General features: G+C 39.3%; 1 protein-coding gene across 1 annotated transcript in view; it reads right to left on the reverse strand.

Moving 5' to 3' along the window:
• Positions 1–20333, reverse strand: part of FHL1 (four and a half LIM domains 1) — a 437533-nt gene that overhangs the window by 201194 nt on the left and 216006 nt on the right. The window lies entirely within an intron of this gene.

Consider the following 20333-nt stretch of genomic DNA (forward strand, 5'->3'; position numbering starts at 1 on the left):
TCATGCCTTATGCTTCATGGATTAAGCACCCATTGTTTGCGTACCAACCAGGCAAGAGCCACAGTGATATCATTTTCCGTACAGACTCTGTATACATGGAATAGAAGGCAGTGTGGGCCAGTAGACATGGGTTCCAGCCTCCAACACCCCATTTGACCCTCCCCATCTCTAAATTTCTATTTCCTTCTCTGTTAAATAAGGACAAACAGAAACATCATAGTGTCAGAGCTTAGAGGTCATCAAATCCAACTGCTTCATTTTTACAAGGGAGGAAACTGAGGCCTGGAGAAGGAAAGTTACTTGCTTAGGTCACACACTTAGTAAATGAAAAAGGTACTGTCAACATATGCCCACTAACTCCACAACCCTAAAATCTCTGCTACTTCTTACATTTAATCAATACTAAAAAGATTTTTCCCTTATGGAAATTCACAAATATATATTTTTTATATTATTTATATTATTTTGGGAAACTCAAGGTCAACTTCATGAACCTCCCTAACAATGACAGCTGACTTGGAGTAATAATAATAGCTAACACGGGATCTTAGGATCGGCTGGAAGGTAACTTAGAGGCTCTTTTAGAGATGAAGCAACTGAGGCATAGGGAGAAGTCACATGACCAGCCCGGTGTTATAGAGACAAGGAATATCTGAACCTAGTTATTCCAGATTCCATGTCCACTGCCCTACTCATCATCCCACACTGCCTCTTCAACATTTATATAAGACTTTAAATATACTCTTCCATTTGACTGGAAGGTAGTGGACTGGCACTAATGGGAGAGCTTTGGGCAGAACTGGAATAAGCAATTATTGGGAATGGGGTAGAGTGGATTGGTTGTACTAGATGGTCTCAGAGATTCCTTCCAAGTCTGAGATTCTCTGATTTGCACAAGATTACACTGAAAGTAAGTGGCAGAATCAAGATTCAAAAAAGGGCTTCCAGATCCTCTTTCCACTCTCTATCATGTTCTCTGCTAAAGGAGTGGACGCAGCTGGGTGAGGCTGTTGGTGGATGGAGTCAGGAGGACTCATCCCTGAGTTCAAATCCAGTCTCAGACATTTAGTAGCTATGTGACCCTGAGCAAGTCAATTTCCCCACCTGTACAATGAACTGGAGAAGGAAATGGCAAATCCCTCCAATATTTTTGCCAAAAAAATCCCCAATGGGGTCATGAAGAGTCAAACCCAACTGAACAGCAACAACAGTGAACATAGTTGTAAGACTTTCTACTAAGGAATAAGTCCAAATGTCGGTCAGTCCAAAGGTCAGGGCAGAGAAACCAACCCCAAAGATACAATTGTAATAACTAGGCAAGTGCCTAGAGGAACTACTTCAAAACAATCAGGACAGAGAGTACTGGCACAACATAGCCCAAGATCTCTAAAAGAGAAGTAAGCTGGGGATGCTGAGCTAACTTGACAATCTCAAGTTCAAATGAGAACCGAGAGCAGAGGTTTCGACTGTAAGCACCAGCAGCTAGGTTGGATAGAGCAATAGGTCTAGAATTGGGAAAACCCAAGTCCAAATCCAGCCTCAGACATTTCCTCACAATGTGACCTTAATCAAGTCATATAACTACTGCCTACCCCAGTTTCCCCAACTGTAAAAATGGGATCCAATGGGATAATATATGTAAACAGCTTTACAAATCTTTTAATTTATTTTTTATTATAGCTTTTTATTTACAAGCTATATGCATGGGTAATTTTTCAGCATTGACAATTGCAAAACCATTTGTTCCAATTTTTCCCCTCCTTCCCCCCACCCCTTCCCCCACACAGCAGGTTGACCAATTCATGTTAAGTGTGTTAGAGTATAAGTTAAATACAATATATGTATACGTGTCCATACAGTTATTTTGCTGTAGAAAAAGAGTCAGACTTTGAAATAGTGTACAATTAGCCCGTGAAGGAAATCAAAAATGCAGGCGCACAAAAAGAGAAGGATTGGGAATCTATGTAGTGGTTCATAGTCATCTCCCAGAGTTCTTTCCCTGGGTGTAGCTGATTCTCTTTATTATAGAACAAATGGAACTGATTTGGTTCATCTCATCGTTGAAGAGGCCATGTCCATCAGAATTGATCATCATATAGTATTGTTGTTGAAGTATATAATCTCCTGGCCCTGCTCGTTTCACTCGGCGTCAGTTCGTGTAAGTCTCGCCAGTCCTCTCTGTATTCATCCTGCTGGTCATTTCTTACAGAACAATAATATTCCATAATATTCATATACCCCAATTTGTTCAGCCATTCTCCAACTGATGGGCAGTCACTCAGTGTCCAGTTTCTGGCCACTACAAAGAGATCTGTCATAAACATTCTTGTACATACAGGTCCCTTTCCCTTCTTTAAGATCTCTTTGGGCAGCTTTACACATCTTAAAGCGCTATATAATTTATCAAGTGCTTACTATGTGCAAGGCACTGAGCTAAGCAGTGGAGATGACAAAGAGAAAGGTAAGCCAGTCCCTGTTCTCAAGAGCTCACAGTTTAATGGAGGGAAATGACACATAGATGGCAAGTCAGATTAAAAAAGCCCCATGGTCCTTAGGGTACAGCAGCAACACAGATGATAATACTTCTCTACTGTCATTTCTGCTGATACTGTTTCTGATACTGAACTATATAAGGCCAAGGACTCTGGAGGAAAGAACAGTCCCTTCTGGAACTCCCATATCTGTTTGTTATGTAGCCATTGCAGGAGCAGTGGCCAAGCTCCAGTTCTACCAGCACTGCTTCCTAGGATGGTAGTTGAGGGCACTGAGCCGGAAACATTGCTATTCCAAAGTCTCTTGAATTCTGGTTCTTAGGGTACCCCTAGCAGGGTATGAGGGGAGATGGCAGTAAAGGTGGCAATGATGGTTTTGACCTTCCTGGCACATGCTGCCTCCTTTTTCTCCTTTAGGGTGCCCAGCTGCTTCAGCCATTGTTATTATTTATTAGTATTATCATTACGTAGCTTAGGAGTAGGCTCAAGCCCACCTGGGTTCCTGGTCAGGGGATAGAAAAACCTCACCCAGGGGAAGAAATGTAGGGGAAAGGGTATAGATCAGAGGACTCCCCAAGTCAGAGGTAAGGGTTGAGGAAATTAATTCCAGAAGAAATTTAGCAAATAAATGCACTGGTTTGGGACTGAGAGCTGGGAAACCTTCCAGAAAATTAACTCTGAGAGCAAGATTAAAAGTAGAGAGTCAGAATACAATTCCTGAAGACTGACAATGAAACATGCTCCCCACCTTGTGACGTAGAGGTGATGGACTCAGGGTACAGAATGAGACATATATATATACATACATACATACATATATATTCAAGACAGACAATTTAAGAATTTGTTTTGCTTTGACTATACATGTTTATAACAGGACTTTTGTTTTTTCTTGCATTTAAAATTGGGGTTGGGGTGGGGTGGAAGGAACAGAATGCAGACTTGAAAATATAATGAAACTGAATTTTTGAAAGTTAGAAAGTTAGAAAGAAGGCAGTATTTAAGATATTTCTTGATTCCAATGAGCACGTAGGAAAGAAAATATAAGGCTTCTGGCACATAACAGCTCTTCAAATACTTGAAGTCAGCTCACATTTCACATTATTATTATAATAATCCAGGAATAGATGGGGGCACACCAAGGGAGGTAAGTCTCCCCAGAATCAGAGGGAGGTGTAGGCCCTGTCAGTGGGCTGTTCTTCTATTCTATTCTATTCTGAGCTGAGGCTAACTCAGATTAGTGCTCTGGTAGTCTAGCTTTGATATTGGAACAAAATGAAACACTCAGATATCATTCAGAAGTTAACAAGAGATTACTTAGTTATAGCAGGAGAAAATACTATGTGGACCCAGCCAAACTAAGTTCCCTTGGTAATATTGCCCACTGTTTTACCCTAGCCAAGCATTAGAGCACACCTGAAACTGCTTTTGTTCAGGTGATCAGGAAGTGATTTCACCATTCTAAGTCTTTAATCCCCTTGACCAATCAATCAAGAGTCAAGAATGAAAGGGAATATATATACACATACATATACATATATATATATATATGTTCCATAGAGGCAGAATCAGATATTTTTCCACCACAACTTTCTATAATCTGTTCACTTTAATAAAATAAATTGTAACCCATGTACATCTATCCATACTGTGAGATTCTCATCATGTCCCAGCTTTTAAGTTTGCATGGATCCATCATGCTGAGAGTCTTCCCTTCGTTCTGACATCACGAAGGCAACAGTGGCACCCTGGGGCTATCAGTTATCTCTCCTTTTCGCCACATGCCCAGCCCATCTTCCTTTTAAGTCATACATTGTTGGTGGAGTTGTGAACTGATCCAGCCATTCTGGGGAGCAATTTGGAATTATATCCAAAGGACTGTAAAACTGTGCATATCCTTTGATCCAGCAGTCTCTACTGGGTCTGTAGCTCTGTGTTTGGAGGGCTCTTAAGGAAAGTATGGGAGACAAGAGGTATTAGACTGACTACCAGACTGAAAGTCTACAGGATCATTGTGCAGACCCTCATTGTTGTATGCCTGTGAAACCTGGACAGTCTACCAGCATCATTCCAGGAAACTTCCATTTGAATTGTCTTAGGAAGACTCTGAAGATCGCCTGGCAGAATAAGATACCAGACACTGAGGTTCTTTCTCAAACTAAATTGACAAGCATTCCAACTCGACTGCAGAGAACACAACTCTGTTGGGCTGGCCACACTGTATGCTTGCCAAAAAATTATTTTATGAAGAACTCAGAGTAAGAACTCACAAGGTAGTCAGAAAATAACAATATAAGGACACTCTCAAAGTATCTCTTAAGAACTCTAGAATGGATCGTATGAAACAGGAGACACTGGCACAGGACCGCCCAGCATGGTGTGCCCTCATTAGAGAAGGTGCAAAAATGAGCAAAGCAGAATAGAATTAACCCAGAAGAAAAGCAAGATGCACAAAGTTAGAGAAGCCACTTCAAATGTTCACAGGGACTATTTGTGTCCGATCTGTGGCCAAGCATTCCGAGCTTGTATTGGTCTGATCACCATAACTCAACTCTAATAGTGTGATGTCATTTTGGTTCTTCAAGAAGAAAGGACTATAATCAACTAACTCACTGGGCCTGTATCCCAAAGAGATCAAAAAAGAGGGAAAAGGACCCACATGTGCAGAAATGTTTGTAGCAGCCCTTTTTGTGGTAGCAAGAAACTGGAAACTGAGTGGGTGCCCATCAGTTGGGGAATGCCTGAATAAGTTATGGCATATGAAGGTAATGGAACATTAGTGTTCTATAACAAATGATCAGCAGGCTGATTTCAGAAAAGACTTACGTGAACTGATATTAAGTGAAGCGAGCAGAACCAGGAGAACATTGTACACAGCAAGATTATGTGATGATCAATTGTAATGGACTTTGCTCTTCCCAGCAATTCAGCGATCCAAGACAATTCCAATTGACTTGGGATGGCATGAAATGCCATCTATATCCAAAAAGAGAACTAGGAAGACTGAATGAGGATCAAGACATACTATTTTCAACTTTTTTTGGTTCATTTTTTCTTTCTTATGGTTTTTCCCTTTTGTTCTGATTTGTCTTTCACAACATGACAGATATGGAAATATGTTTAAAATTATTGTCGATATATAATCTCTATCAGATTGTTTGCTTCTTGAGGAAGGGGAGGTAAAGAGGGATGCAGAAAAATTTGGACCTCAAAATCTTACAAAAATGAATGTTGAAAACTATCTTTATATATAATTGGAAAAATAAAATACTATTAAAATCACACATTTCTTTGAAGATCTCTTTTACACTACTTTTCCCGTCTAATTTTTTGTGACATGTGTTTTGCTATTTCCTTAACTTCGATTCTATAGAGATTAGAATGTTCCATGACTCTGAGCCACACAACAACACCAGAAAAATATTGATATTAAAAAAAGAGGTCTTTATTTCATGGAGAAACTTAAGGTCACAAAGTATTTTTCACAGTTTTGAAGGTGTTAAAGAATCAAATCACAAGATATCTGAAGTGGGAGAAGATACCAAAGGTGTAAAAAAAATCCCATACATTATTACTACCAAGAAAAAGACAACCATGGGTACATCTTGGAACCTACAGGCTTGATTTCCTTTCTATATAAAATTGTTATAGAAAGATCTATACACACATCAAAGGCAGCCTTAATGAGGGAGTTAAAGGGAAGAAGCAAGCTTTTGCAAAGGATTTTCCACAGTAAATCACATCTTTTCCATGATACGATTGAGTGAAAGATGGAAAGAATACAAGATCCCATCTTGTTTATTGCTTGGTGGTAATAAAAAGATATTTAATTTGGCAGAACAAAATATTGCTTTCAAGGCTCTCCTTCGACAGGGTGTCTCCCATGCACATGCCAAAATTCCAGATGATTCCTCAAAAACTGTAACAACATAGCTAGCCTTGTTCAACAACCTTCTGATCATTAACATGGGAGCATAAACAGATAAATAAAGGAGAGCATGTTCATCAAAGACATTCATTATTGGAGGGAGATCCACTGGAGTCCACTCTTGATTCCTTGTGAATGATGAGATCGTCCAGATACTATTTGTGAATAATTATTACGTTGATTACATCAAGACCTTAGACATAGAAGAATCTTCTGTGTGTGATCCAGTTTCACTCAAAAGAGTTTAATTATCTGTGAATGAATGAAGAATGCATATTGCCCAGACTATGATAAGCAGTTGTATGGTTATCCCATTAAGTGTATAGGCCAGTATAAATGTATATTATACCATTACATATCTATATGTGTGTGTGTGTATGTAATATAGTACACACCTATCTTAGACATATATTGCAGATGAAAATGAGTTGGAAAAAAAAGAAGAAAAGTATTTGGGCCCAGAATTGAATTAGAAGGAGAAAAATAAGCTGGATTGCTTTTAGGAAATTGCAAAGTAAGACTTATATAAATTTTAACTTGATAAATTGTTATTTTAACACCCCCCCCCCTTAATACCTTAATTAAGCTGTGGCAACTGGTGCTTCGGAGCACCAGAATTTAGAGGGCATTGACTGCACTTGCAATTTCTTAAAAATACAGAAACAACTGAACTTAGCATCTAGTTAGCAAGAATAATTAGTTAAAATGAGAAGCTACCAGATGGTACACGGGCAGCTGTAACCAACTGCCTATTGTACATTTCCAATTGGATGTCCTGTAGGCATCTTAAACTCAACATGTTCAAATGAGGGCGCATTATTTTCTCCTCCAAACTTCCCTCCCTTCAAAATTTGCCTATTCCTGTTGTGGGTACCACCATCCTCCCAGTCGCTTAGCATCATCCTTGGACTACTTGGTGTCAATCATCCCAATTGTTGTAAGATCTGCTTTCTCTCCATCTTTCCTATGCATCCCCTTTTCTCCATTCATATATTTCAGGCCCACATCAACTCTAGACTACTGCAATAGTCCGCTAATTGGTTTCCTTACTGCAAAGGTTTTCCCACTCCAATCCGTCTTTCATTCAGCTGCCAGGGGGATTTTCCTAGATGGCAGTTCTAACCATATCAATTACAAGGACTCTCTATTACTTCTAGGATCAAATATAAACATTCTGTTTGGCATTTTTAACTCTTCCTAAAAGGGCCTCTTCTTACCCTTCCAGTCTTCCTATACATTACTCCCTGAAAGCATACTTTCCTTCCTCATCTTTATCTGGAAGAATCCCTGGCTTCCCTCAAGACTTAGCTCAAAGAACATCTGACTCTGTCAACTGCTTCTGTTCTCCTGGATAAAATTCCCTTCCATCTACTCAGTATATATTTTGTATATACCTATTTAAGTGCATTTGTTCCCCCATTAAAATATAAGCTTTTTAAAGGCAGGGACTGTTTTCCTTTTTTCTTTCTCTCCAGCACTTAACACAAAGTCTGTCACACAGTGTGGGCAGCTATGTGGCACAGGGCATAGAGTACCAGGCTTAGAATCAGGAAGACATCAGTTCAAATCCAGCCTCGGATACCAGCTTATAAGATCCTGAGCAAGTCACGTCACCCTGTTTGCCTCAGTTTCTTCATTTGTAAAATCATCTAGAGAAGGAAGTGGCAAACCACTTTAGTATCTTTGCCAAGAGAAACCTAGATGGTGTCAAGGGAACTCAGAAATGAGTGAAATAACTTAATGACAACTGCTACACAGTAAATGCTTAACTAAAGCATTGTACCCAAGATTTGATGATGGTATCAAAGGTAAGTTTGGTACAGTTTCAATGCTAATCCATGAAGCAGTCACTCCAAAAGCATTTAAAAAACACTTCATGCCATTTACTTTGGACATACTTTTTGCTACAAACATTGTTAATTCTAGCTCTGTACCTCCCCCATCCTTCTATTTCTGTGTAGGGCTTTATTTTTATTTCTTTTAATTTTTAATTTCTTTATTTTAATAAGACAATTGGGGTTAAATGACTTGTCCAGGAAGTAGTGTCTGAGGCTGAATTTGAACTCAGGCCCTCCTGACTTCAGAGCTGGTACTCTACACACTGCATCATCTAGCTGCCCCTAGCAGTGACTTTAAAAACATCTAAGAAGACAAGTCTGATACTTTGGGGAAACTAAAAAGTTTTTACCCTTTTCTCAAGCCAGGCTAGGATATGGGATGTTTAGACTAGGCAGGTGAGGTGCCCTACCCTTCACCCTCACCCTAGACAAGAAATCAAGGAAGGAGTCCAGATACTAAACTGTTAGCAGTGACTTAGGTCTGTACCTTAGTGATTTAGGGGCAGTGGTCGTATAAAGTAAGAGACAAACAGTTAATTTGACAACCAAAAAAAGGAGGTTTACTTAGCCTTAACAAAGGAATATTCAGTCTTAATATAGTAACACTTGGCTTGGGGCCCTCTTATCTCCTTAAACTTTTCTGGTCAGAGGCTACAGTGACTACAATGACTCATGTTGCCTTAGGGTGAGCATTTTCAGTGAAACTCGAGCTCCTCAGCCTCCACCTGGAGGCTTTTTATGTCTTTATTTGATCAGTAAACCAAGTCAATAAGGCCAAAGGCTATGAAGAAATTGGATCGAGGAAGACACAGATTGCGCCTTGGCTCCATGGACCAATCCATTCGATTGTTGTTTACAGCAAAACCCATGTTGCCAAGGGGATGGCGAAACTGGTGTCATTGTACTGCTAAAAATGAGCCAGAATGAATAATAATAAAAAATACAAAGAAAATCAACTACAAAGTCCTTTATTATATTTAGGACTGCAAAAGGATTGACAGAATCCTAGAGAAGCATTGAGCAGACAAGCAAGTTTAGGGAGGTCTAAGGTGAATTGTGAGCAGCCCACTCCCCCAGCAAGAAGTAGGACCGATCTAGGCCTAATTTAGGGTAAACCATGGCAGGAGACAGAGCCAGAGTAGTGCCCAACATATGAGAACCTGGAAGCCTCATCTATGACAGTGATGAGGTCTTCAATGTTAGGTGAAGTTTAGAGAGGAATTGATAAAAATTAATCCCTGAAGCAGGCAGGGAGAAGGCTCTGATGGACATCAGTTTCATTCCATGGTCCCATTCTCTGAGGAGGTTGTCTGTCCAGTCTGAAAACTAAGTTATGTCAAACCACTGAGGTCCATCCTCTGTAGGGGTCTCCAGCAGTTTCACCTTGCCATGCCCGGTCAGAAATCTCAGTCATGTCCCTGAAGTTAAATTTTCCCTATAAAATCTACTTATGGACCATCCCATGGCTGCTGCCTTCCTTTGGGTCAGTCTGCCATGGCACTCTGCCTCCTTGTTTTCCTTGTTGTTCTCCTTGTTGTTTTTTTCCTTGCCTTTCCCCTATGCCACGTGTATCTTCCCTAACTCCACCATGTTTCCCAATCTCACCTCTCCTTACAACTAACTCTTTTAGGGTGCTAAGTCCCTTTCAAGATTTGCCTGCCAGCTAAGGGCATGCCCCAACCTCATGGGATGCTCCCTTTTTATTGAGTAACTGTGAATTCCACTGAGGAACTTGTCTTTCATATGCTCTCCCAACTCTATTTCATATTTACTATTCCCGATGCAAATTGTAGCCCTTCATTTTGTCTGTAACCTATCCTAAATAAATCTACTTTTTGCCAAAGACAATGGCCATTGTAAATCCTTCACATGATCGAACCATATCATTTAATGACAAACCCCACATCATAAACCATATGAACAGGAGAAAGGAAATTATCAGGATTCAGGCAACCTGGGCCCCAAGAGGAAACAAGGCAAGACAATTTCTGCAGAAGGCGGGGCCTAGTCTTATTCATTTAAAGGATCAAACAGAATCTTCCTATACCATGCAGGAATAAGGAAGGGTACTTTGATTCAAATACAAGCCTTTAGCTGAGGTTGGAGTCCAAATAAAGCCAAAGAAAAAATAATGTCCTGGCCACAAGGAATATAGGTACCTGCAAGAAATGGAACAGAAAAGCAAAAGGAGTAGCCGGGGGGGAAAATGACAAAGAGAGTTAATACTTTAGAAAAGGTAAACATTAAGCAAGAATTAAACTCTCTGAAAATTAGAATGGGCCAAGTATACGTGACTTTATAAGACAATAAAAACATCAATATCAAATTAAAAGATTGAAAATATAAGATATATGTTATCAAAAGCAACCAATCTAGAAAACAGATCATGGAGGCAAAATTTAAGAATCATTAGGGTACCTAAAAATGAATATACCTGGCCCCAAAAAGAAACCTTAAATAAACTTCTTCAAGACATAATAAATATAAACTGCACTGATATCTTAGAACTAGAGGGTAAAGAGAAAATAAAAAGAAATCTATTGAAATTCTCCTGAAAGAAACCCCAAACTGAAAACTGGAAACATCAGAGCCCAAATCCAGAGTTTCCCAATCAAAGGAAAAATACTGTAAGCAATCAAAAAGAAATAATACAAGAACCAAGAAGCCACAGACAAAATCATGTAAGATTTGGATACTACCAACAAAGAGAAGAGATCTTAATACAATATTTTAAGAAGCAAAGGGTAACAACTTACAAACAAGAATAATCTACCCAGAAAAACAGTGTGATCCTGGAAGGGGAAAAATTGATCTTTAATGAAATAGAGGGCTATCCGGCATTCTTTTTTTTTTTTTGATTATCACATAATTTTACTATTATTACATAATTTTTGTTGTACAATGTTCTCCTGGTTCTGGTCACATCACTCATCATCAGTTAATGTAGTTCTTTCAAGGATTTTAGGAAATCAGCCTGCTCTTATTTCTTTTTTTTTTTATTATAACTTTTTATTGACAGAGCCCATGCCTGGTAGTTTTTTTTTTTTTTTTTACAACATTATCCCTTGCATCACATTGCTCTGACTTCTCCTCTCCCTCCCTTCATCTCCTCCCCTAGATGGCAAGCAGTCCTATACAAGTTCAATATGTCACAGTGTATCCTAGATACAATATATGTGTGCAGAACTGAACAGTTCACTTGTTGCACAGGAAGAATTGGTAAAAATAACCTGGGAAGAAAGACAAAAATGCAAGCAGTTTATATTCATTTCCCAGTGTTCTTTCTTTGGGTGTAGCTGCTTCTGTCCATCCTTGATCAGTTGAAACTGAGTTAGATCTCTTTGTCGAAGAGATCCACTTCCATCAGAATACATCCTCATACAGTATCGTTGTTGAAGTGTATAATGATCTCCTGGTTCTGCTCATTTCACTCAGCATCAGTTCATGTAAGTCTCGCCAGTCTTCTCTATATTCATCCTGCTGGTCATTCTTTACAGAACAATAATATTCCATAACATTCATATACTACAATTTAGTCAGCCATTCTCCAATGGATGGGCATCCATTCAGTTTCCAGCTTCTAGCCACTACAAATAGGGCTGCCACAAACATTTTGGCACATACAGGTCCCTTTCCCTTCTTTAGTATCTCTTTGGGGTATAAGCCCAGTAGAAACACTGCTGAATCAAAGGTATCAGGCATTCTTAATGAAAAGGTCAAAATATAGTAGATATTTTGAAATGGAAATGTAGGGGATAAGAGAAACTTAGAGAACAGTGTACAATTTGCTCACTTGGAAGGTACTACTACATATCTCTCAGATTGACTAAGATGATAGGAAAAGATAATGATGAATGTTGAAGGGGATGTGGAAAAACTGGGACACTAATACATTGTTGGTGGAGCTGTGAACTGATTCAACCATTCTGGAGGGCAATTTGGTACTATAACCAAAGGGCTATCAAACTGTGCATACCCTTTGATCCAACAGTGTCTCTAATGAGCTTGTATCCCAAAGAGATCATAAAAGAGGGAAAGGGACCGACATGTGCAAAAATATTTGTGGCAGCCCTTTTTGTAGTGACAAGAAATTGGAAAATGAGTGGATGATGGCTGAATAAGTTATAGCATATGAATATTATGGAATATTATTGTTCTATAAGAAATGACCAATAGGATGATTTCAGAGAGGTCTGGAGAGACTTACATGAACTGATGCTGAGTGAAATGAGCAGAACCAGGAGATCATTGTACATGGCAACAGCAAGATTATCCAATGATCAATTCTGATGGACAAGGCTCTTCTCAACAATGAGATGATTCAGGTCAGTTCCTGACCTGAATCTTGTCTTCTCAAGGAGAGAGTCATCTGCACCCAGAGAGAAGACTGTGGGAACTGAGCATGGATCACAACATAGTATTTTCACTCTTTTTGTTGTTGTTTGCTTACATTTTGTTTTCTTTTTCATTTTTTTCCTTTTTGTTCTGATTTTTCTTGTGTAGCATAATTATGGAAATATGTATAGAAGAATTCCACATGTTTAACATATATTGGATTACTTGCTGTCTAGGGGAGAGGGTTGAGGAAAGGGAAGGGAAAAATTGAGAACACAAGATTTTGCAAAGGTGAATGTTGAAAATATGTCTTAAAAATAAAAAGCTTTAATAAAAAAGAAAAATCCATGAAATATTGAAATTTATTTATAGTTAAAAAAAACCTCTAGAATCTATTATTTTTAAAGTGGAAAAAAGTAGAATTTTTAATGCCCAAATGAACTAAAAATAAGCAAGGATAATATGTGTGATTTTAGATAAGGCTATGGTAAAAATAGATTTGATTTCAGGAAAGAAGATTTGGTTCTGGTTGAAAAATAGAGAGGTCATTTACTGGAACAGATTAGGTACACCACATACAGAAGCAATGGAACCCTGAAGCAATGGAACATTGAAGCATAGTGTTCAATAAACCCAAGGAATTTAGCTATTAGGGTAAGGTCTCATTATTCAACAAAAACTGCATGGTGAAGTGGAAACACCCTCAGGTTATACGGAAGGAGGAAGTCAAGGAAGTCAGGGATACTGAGTCAAGAAAACCTTGCTTCTATCACAGCCATTAAACTTTTGACCCAACAAATCTATTATTAGATCTATACTTTAAAGAGACTTGAAAAAGAAGGAAAGGACTCATACGTCCAAATATATTTATAGTAGCTCTTTTGTGGTAACCAAAAAATGAAAACTAAGGGAATATCCACCTATTGAAGAATAGTCAAATAATGGTATATGAAAATAATGGAATACTATTGTATTCAGCAGCTAAGTGGTTCAAGAGATAGAGTGCTAGGTCTGGAATCAGGAAGAACAGAGCTCAAATCTGGTCTCAGATATTAGCTATATGACTCTGGGCAAATCATTTAATATCTAGTTGCCTTAATCTATTGGAGAAGGAAATGGCAAACTACTGCAGTCTCTTAGCTGGAAAAACCCCATAATGGGATCACAAACAATCAGACACAACCGAACATCAACACTTTGACATAAAAAATGACAAAATGGATGAATTCAGAGAAACTTGGGAAGAACTCTATGAACTAACACAGCATGAAGTGAGCAGAATCATGAGAATGATTTCTATAATGACAACATTAGGGAGAAAAATTACTTTGAAACCCTTAAAAACTGATCAATGCAATAATCACAGTTCCCAGAGGACTGCTGAGAAAAGCATGCTACCCACTTTTTGTAAGAGAGATAATGGACTTAAGATGCGAGATATGACATTTTCAGACATGTGAAAGTGGGAATTTGTTTTGCTTGACTATTAACATTCGTCATAAAGGCTCTGATTTTCTTCTCGCCCTCCCCCTAATTTGGGGTTGGATTGGGAGTATGAAGAAATATAGGAATAGTGTAGAAACAAAGAAAAGAAGGGGTTACTGGGACATCTTTTTTAAAAAAGAGAGAGAGAGAAAACAGAAGGAAAATCGGAGGAAAAAGACAGACAATCAGGACAGTTCTAAGTGCTGCAGGTTGAATTTATTATAAAAAAGCAAACTATGTATTGAGAGACCTGAGATTTCATGTGCAGTCCCCTTTTTCTCTTCTACTATATGTATGGAAGTGTCCATTTTATTTGGTGTTTGTTAAGTCAGAATAAAAATAAATATTGTTTTAAGAAGTCAAGAAATCTACAAGCTTCTTCAGAGCTCTAAAGCTTTGCTACTGCTTGTTATCTGAGTAAACAGTTGTGTTGGCAGCACTTCCCTCGGAAATCCTCTGGGCACAGGTCTCATACTTCATGTATATATTTCCTGTTATTCAAGGCCAGCAGAGTCTATTTTACAACAGATGCAGAGTTGTCTTTAGATTCAGGTGTCCAAAATCATCACAGAGGGCTTTCACAGCTATGAGTCCATATGCTTTGCATAACATTTCATTACTTTCTTATGCATTCAGTAGGATTTCTCATGATGGAGTTCCAAGTCCTATCATTCTTGAAATCATGGTTTGCCTTCAGGGAAACTAAGCTTGATTTCCTTAGTATCATTCTGTTCCCTCTCAGCCAATATTACTGCTCATTCATTCATTCATTCAACAAGCATTTATTATTCAACATAGAACTGCATCCTGCAGCTGGGCTTACCTCTACTTGTCCATGTTCGACCATGGAAAGGAGAGTTGACTCAAAGCTTTGTAAATGATTTCCACTGATGGTACACTGTCTGGAGGAAATCCCAGAATCTCAGCTGTGCTTCCCTGTGTCAGGGACCCTGCTGCCTTCATATCACAGATGGCCCATATATCCTCTCTGGGGGTCACCATAGTCTCTGATGCCTACAGGATAAGGCATCTGCAACTAAACTAGGCTGGTGGCGGGATGAATGAGACCTTAGAGGGAAAGCTGAGAGGCATATTGAAGGAACAAGTCATAGGGCTGAGTAACTGATCTGATATAGGAGAGGGAAAAGACAGAGCTGACTATACCTCATCCAAAGAGCAGCTTGATTCTAGGTTTCAGTTTTCACATCTTCAAAATAAAGATTAGACTAGATGTCCTTGAAGATCCCTTTCATCTTAACATTCGTGATCCTCACGTTGTCACTAGTCTAACTAGTTCTCATCTTTTCCTAGAGTCTCACTGCATTGCAGTCATTCAATCAAGTCATCGGGGTATGAAGTTCTTCAACAAACATTTGTCATATACCTACCATGTGCAAGACACTGTACTGTGGAGCAGCTAGATGGTGCAGTGGATAGACCCCCTGGCCCTGTAGTCAGGAGGAACTGAGTTCAAATCCATCCTCAGACACTCTGGGCAAACCACTTAGCCCCAACTGCCTTGCCAAAATGAAAAAAACAACACTCAATTGTGTTCATTCGAGATACAAATACAAAAGTGAAATAATTTCTATCTTCAAGGAGCCTACATTTCACTGGGAAAAGATAATAGCCACACAAAGTCCAGTAGAAAACATAGTTTAAAATAATCCAAAGGAAGTTTGGCCTAAATGGCATCATCCAGTGGTGGTGGTGGGAGTCAGAAAGGACTTTGACCATACCCAAGAAACTTTTCAAAGGAAGGTAAATCGTTTAAAAGGTAGAAGAGAGAAGAGAGGACATCCCAAGTACTGGGAGAGTCTGTATATAGAGGTGGGAACAGCAGGCAGTTGGGTTAATTTTTGGCTCAAGCTAAATGCCCAGGAACATTGCTTTTGCTTACGAGGTTTACCCTGACAACAATGTATGTTACGAGATCATTGAGGGGCTTTACAGTAATGACATTTTTTCATCATTTGTCAAATGTAACTTCTAAAAGCCCTAAATGACTTCAGTTCATGGTATTCATAAGATCCCAGATTTTGGTGTTGGAAGAAACTTCAGAGGCAATTTAGTCAGAACCATCCTTGGCTAAGAACCTCTCCTCACCACCCCCACTTTTCAATCATCCAGACAAGTAGGCATCCAGCCTTGGCCTGAGGAAATTTGGTGAGGAGAAAGTTCCCACTGTCTGAAGTAGTCCACTCAACTTTATGAACTCTAATCATCAAGAAGACGGTTTTCTGACATCAAGCCTAAATTTTCAATTTCTACCCTTTCTTCCTAGTTCTGCTCTCTGGGGTCAACAAACAGAATTGTGGGATGGATGAATGAAAAAGCACTTATTAAGAACTTACTTGTGTTCCAAGAATTACGCTAAGGCTAGTGATACAAATACAAGCAAAGACAATCTCTGCCCTCAAGGAGCTTACATTTCATTTTTTTAAGACTGGGTCTCCCTATCCCAGGCTGGAAGTGCTGGGACTTCTGTCTTATTCTTTGATTTGCTCCATTTTTGACCTTTTCCTTATGTAGGATATACTGATGGCTTTGGCTCTTGGTAGTTCATCATAGTAATGTTGTACAGACGCCTGATGGACTTTGCTCTATCTGTAGCTCAGAACTCTTGAGCACAGCAGATGCAGCAGCCTCAGTTTCTCTAGTAGCAGAGATTACAGCAAACACCAAGCTCAGCTGGAATTTACATCCCAATGAAGGAAGCAAAACACAGCAGAGTGCTGACCAGAGAGGAGGGATGAGGTCTTCAATGTTAGGTGTGGTTATGGCAGATGAAATGATAAAAATGAATCCCTGAAGCAGGCAGGGAGAAGAGATAATGGAGATCAATTTAGCTTCATGGTACCACCCTCTGAGGAGGTGTTCCGGTCTAAAATCCAACTTATATCAAACTGAGAGACACCCTCTGTAGGGGTCTCGAGCAGTCTTACCTTGCCATGCCCTGTCAGAAATCCCAGTCACATCCCTGAGGCTAAATTTTTACTATAATCTACTTATGGGCCATACCATGGTGGTTGACTTTCTTTGGGTCTTAACCACTCCCCATGCCTCATTTTATCTCCCCTAACTCTACTAGGCTTCCCAATCCCACTTCTCCTCCTTACAGTAACTCTTTTAGGGTACTATGTCCCTTTCAGGATTTAGCCTGCCAGTTAAGGGCATGCTCCAACCTCATGGGATGCTCCTTTTCTATTGAGTAACTGAGTCTCATTGAGGAACTTCTCTCATATGCTTTCCCAACTCTATATCATATTTACCATTCCCTGTGTCTATTTTACCCCTTCACTTTGTCTTGCTCTTCTCTAAATAAATTGACCTTTTGCCAAAGATAATGGCCGTTGTGAATTCCTCACATGACCAAACTCCAACTTTTGGAGCCTACCATTATCTGAGGTTTACATCCTCCACGTCACTTTGGTCCTTGAACCACATCAGGAATACTTTAGTCCAGAAGATATAGAAATGGTAAGTGGGTTCTATAAAGGGAAGATTAACCCACTTTCTCTAGGAGCACTGGCAGAGTTGACTTACTCTTGATTCATGGTTCCAGAACTGGAGGGGGAGGGCAAGCTATTATAAGGAATAAAGTGAAGCATGAATGAAGCTTTCCTGAAATCCTGTTCTGGGAGAGGCAGTTAAGTTGGAAATGGGAATGAAGTTGGGATAGAATTACTTACAGGCCATATACTCTGGTATGAGTTCGGAGAGATTAAGTTTATACTGCTTGGTCTCAGAGTTCAGAACCAGGGACAATAGGTAGAAACTGCCACCAAAGAAAGTAGATTTAGGTTTAATAAAAAATAATAGTTAACATAGCTCTTATTATGCTCCAGGCATTGTGCTAAATGCTTCACAATTATTAATTAATTTGATTCTGACAATAACCTTGGGAAATTTGCTGTTATTATTCCCATTTTACAGATGTGGAACCTGAGACAAACAGAAGTGAAATAACTTGTTTAGTTAAACAGCTAGAAGTATCAGAGGCTGGATTTGAATTCTAGACTTCCTGACTCCAGTACCAGCTGCTCTCTCCACTGTGCTACCCTAATTGCTTGGACAGAAAAGCTTCCTACTAGTGAAAAGAGTTTTCCTTGTTAGGTCATGAGTTCTCCTTCACTGGAGATCATTTCCCATATGAAAGCCTTTGCAATACTTTCAGATAATTCTGTTCTCCCTGAAATTTTCCCTTTTTTAGATTAAATATCCTCAGTTTCTTAATCTGATCTTCACACTGCAGGAGTTTCATTCCCTAGTTATTCTCCTATTTTATGTGTCCTTCTAGAAAGGAACTTATTATTCCAGATATTTTCTGATCAGGGAAGATTTCCATGGGGTTAGCCTTTCCCCTACTTCTGAATTTGACAGCAGCTTAAAATCAAATTGTATTAGCTTTTTTGGCTAATCCCTCCTCCTTTGAAAGTCATAAACTTACCAAATTTTCCACTCAGTCCAGATTATGGTGGCTATGGTATATTTGCTCCCTTGCCATCACCCAGGCCATTTGTTACAGCCAACTCATCCTAATGTTTTGTCTAGTCAAATCTTGACTTCTGCACCAAGCATGTGAACCATCCCTCCCAGCTGGGTGTCAACTACAAATTGAATCAACATGGCGTCTATGCTGTCATTCAAGTTATTGATAAAACTATCAAACAGCACAAATTCCTGGGACTTCTGTCCAAGCTGAGATGAAAGCATTTGATGGCTATTCTTTTAGACCAGATAGTCAACATGTTCTTGAAGGGGGAAGGAAACTGTTCCCTTTACTGAAACTGTGTTCCCTTTAAGCTTATCACGCCGAAACTATGTTCCCTCTTGATCTGTGATCCTTTTTGGAGTCTCTCCCCCCCCCAGTTAAGCTATCTTTCAGGGATGCCAGACCCTTTGATTCAATTAGAAATCTTGGTCAAAAAGCACCTCTTTGAAGTGTTGTTAATTCCAATAGGAGATCTGGGCCAGATACCAATAAGCATCCAGGCCTGGGAACTTTGGCCTTCTGAAATCTGAAGCCTCAAAAAAAAAATCCTTTTAAAGGGCATTTTCTGAATTCACTCTTTGCAGAAGGTCCAGAGCAGCTTTCCAGGACCCTTCCCATTGAGAAGGCATTCTCTTCTCAATGCCAGTCTCCATTTCCCTAATAGTATTTTGCCACTAAAGAAGTCAGTCTCTTAGCAGAACTGGCTTCCTATCCAACAATAAACTTTCATTTTTGTCAATTAATATTTCGGGTTTCATGAACTCTTTTATGAAGAACCCTGTGCTGACCAAAAGGGGATTTTAACAACTCTCTAACTGTCACTAACCTCATCATTTTGGTTCCCTGACCAAGAATCAAGAGGATCCTAACCTCACCATTCTGAGGCCACCAAATTGTATTATCATCTAGCCCATGGCATTCTGGGACTCTATCTTTTTTTCAGGAACAGCAAGAGAGATTTTTTTGTTAAATGATTTGCTTTAAAAAAAACTATATATGTAAAATTTAACCGATCTATCAGTCTAGTGACACACTCATAAAAAGAGATAACCTCAGACTAGTGTGACCTGCTTTTGGTGAAGCTATGCTGGCTCTTGCTGATCAACAGTTCCCTTCTAGATAATAGTAATAAAAGCTCATGTTTATGCAGCACTTTGTTTTCAGAGCACTTGGCATATATTAACTCACCCGATCTTCAGTAACCATCCCTCTAATAATACATTGTAGACCTCTGAGAGGACTACAGAGGTCAAACTTATCATTTTTTTATAGGCAAACAACGTTCTCTTCCCATTTTGGAAAACCTGAAAAATATTTACTCTTCATATTCTAATTATAGAATCATGCCATTTTAGAACTGGAGAGGGACTCAGATGGCCATCTGGTCCGACTCCATACCTTAAGATTCCCTCTACAACATCAGCAATAAGTGGTCATTCAGCTTCAGACACTTAACACTTACTAGCTGTGTGACCCTGGGCAAGTCACTTAATGCCAATTGCCTGGGCTGGGGAGTGGTCATTCAGCCTCTGCTTGAAGACCTATAGTAAGGGGGAGCACACTGCCTCCCAAGAGGCAACATTCTTCTTTGCAGCTTCTACTCATTGTTCTTGGTTATGCCCCCTTGGGGTAAAGCAGAAATCCTTTATTTTTATTTTATTTTTTTTATTTTTAAATAACTTTTTATTGACAGAACCCATGCCAGGGTAATTTTTTACAACATTATCCCTTGCACTCACTTCTATTCTGATTTTTCCCCT

This window comes from Antechinus flavipes, chromosome X (assembly GCF_016432865.1).
Source record: "Antechinus flavipes isolate AdamAnt ecotype Samford, QLD, Australia chromosome X, AdamAnt_v2, whole genome shotgun sequence".
Taxonomy (NCBI): domain Eukaryota; kingdom Metazoa; phylum Chordata; class Mammalia; order Dasyuromorphia; family Dasyuridae; genus Antechinus; species Antechinus flavipes.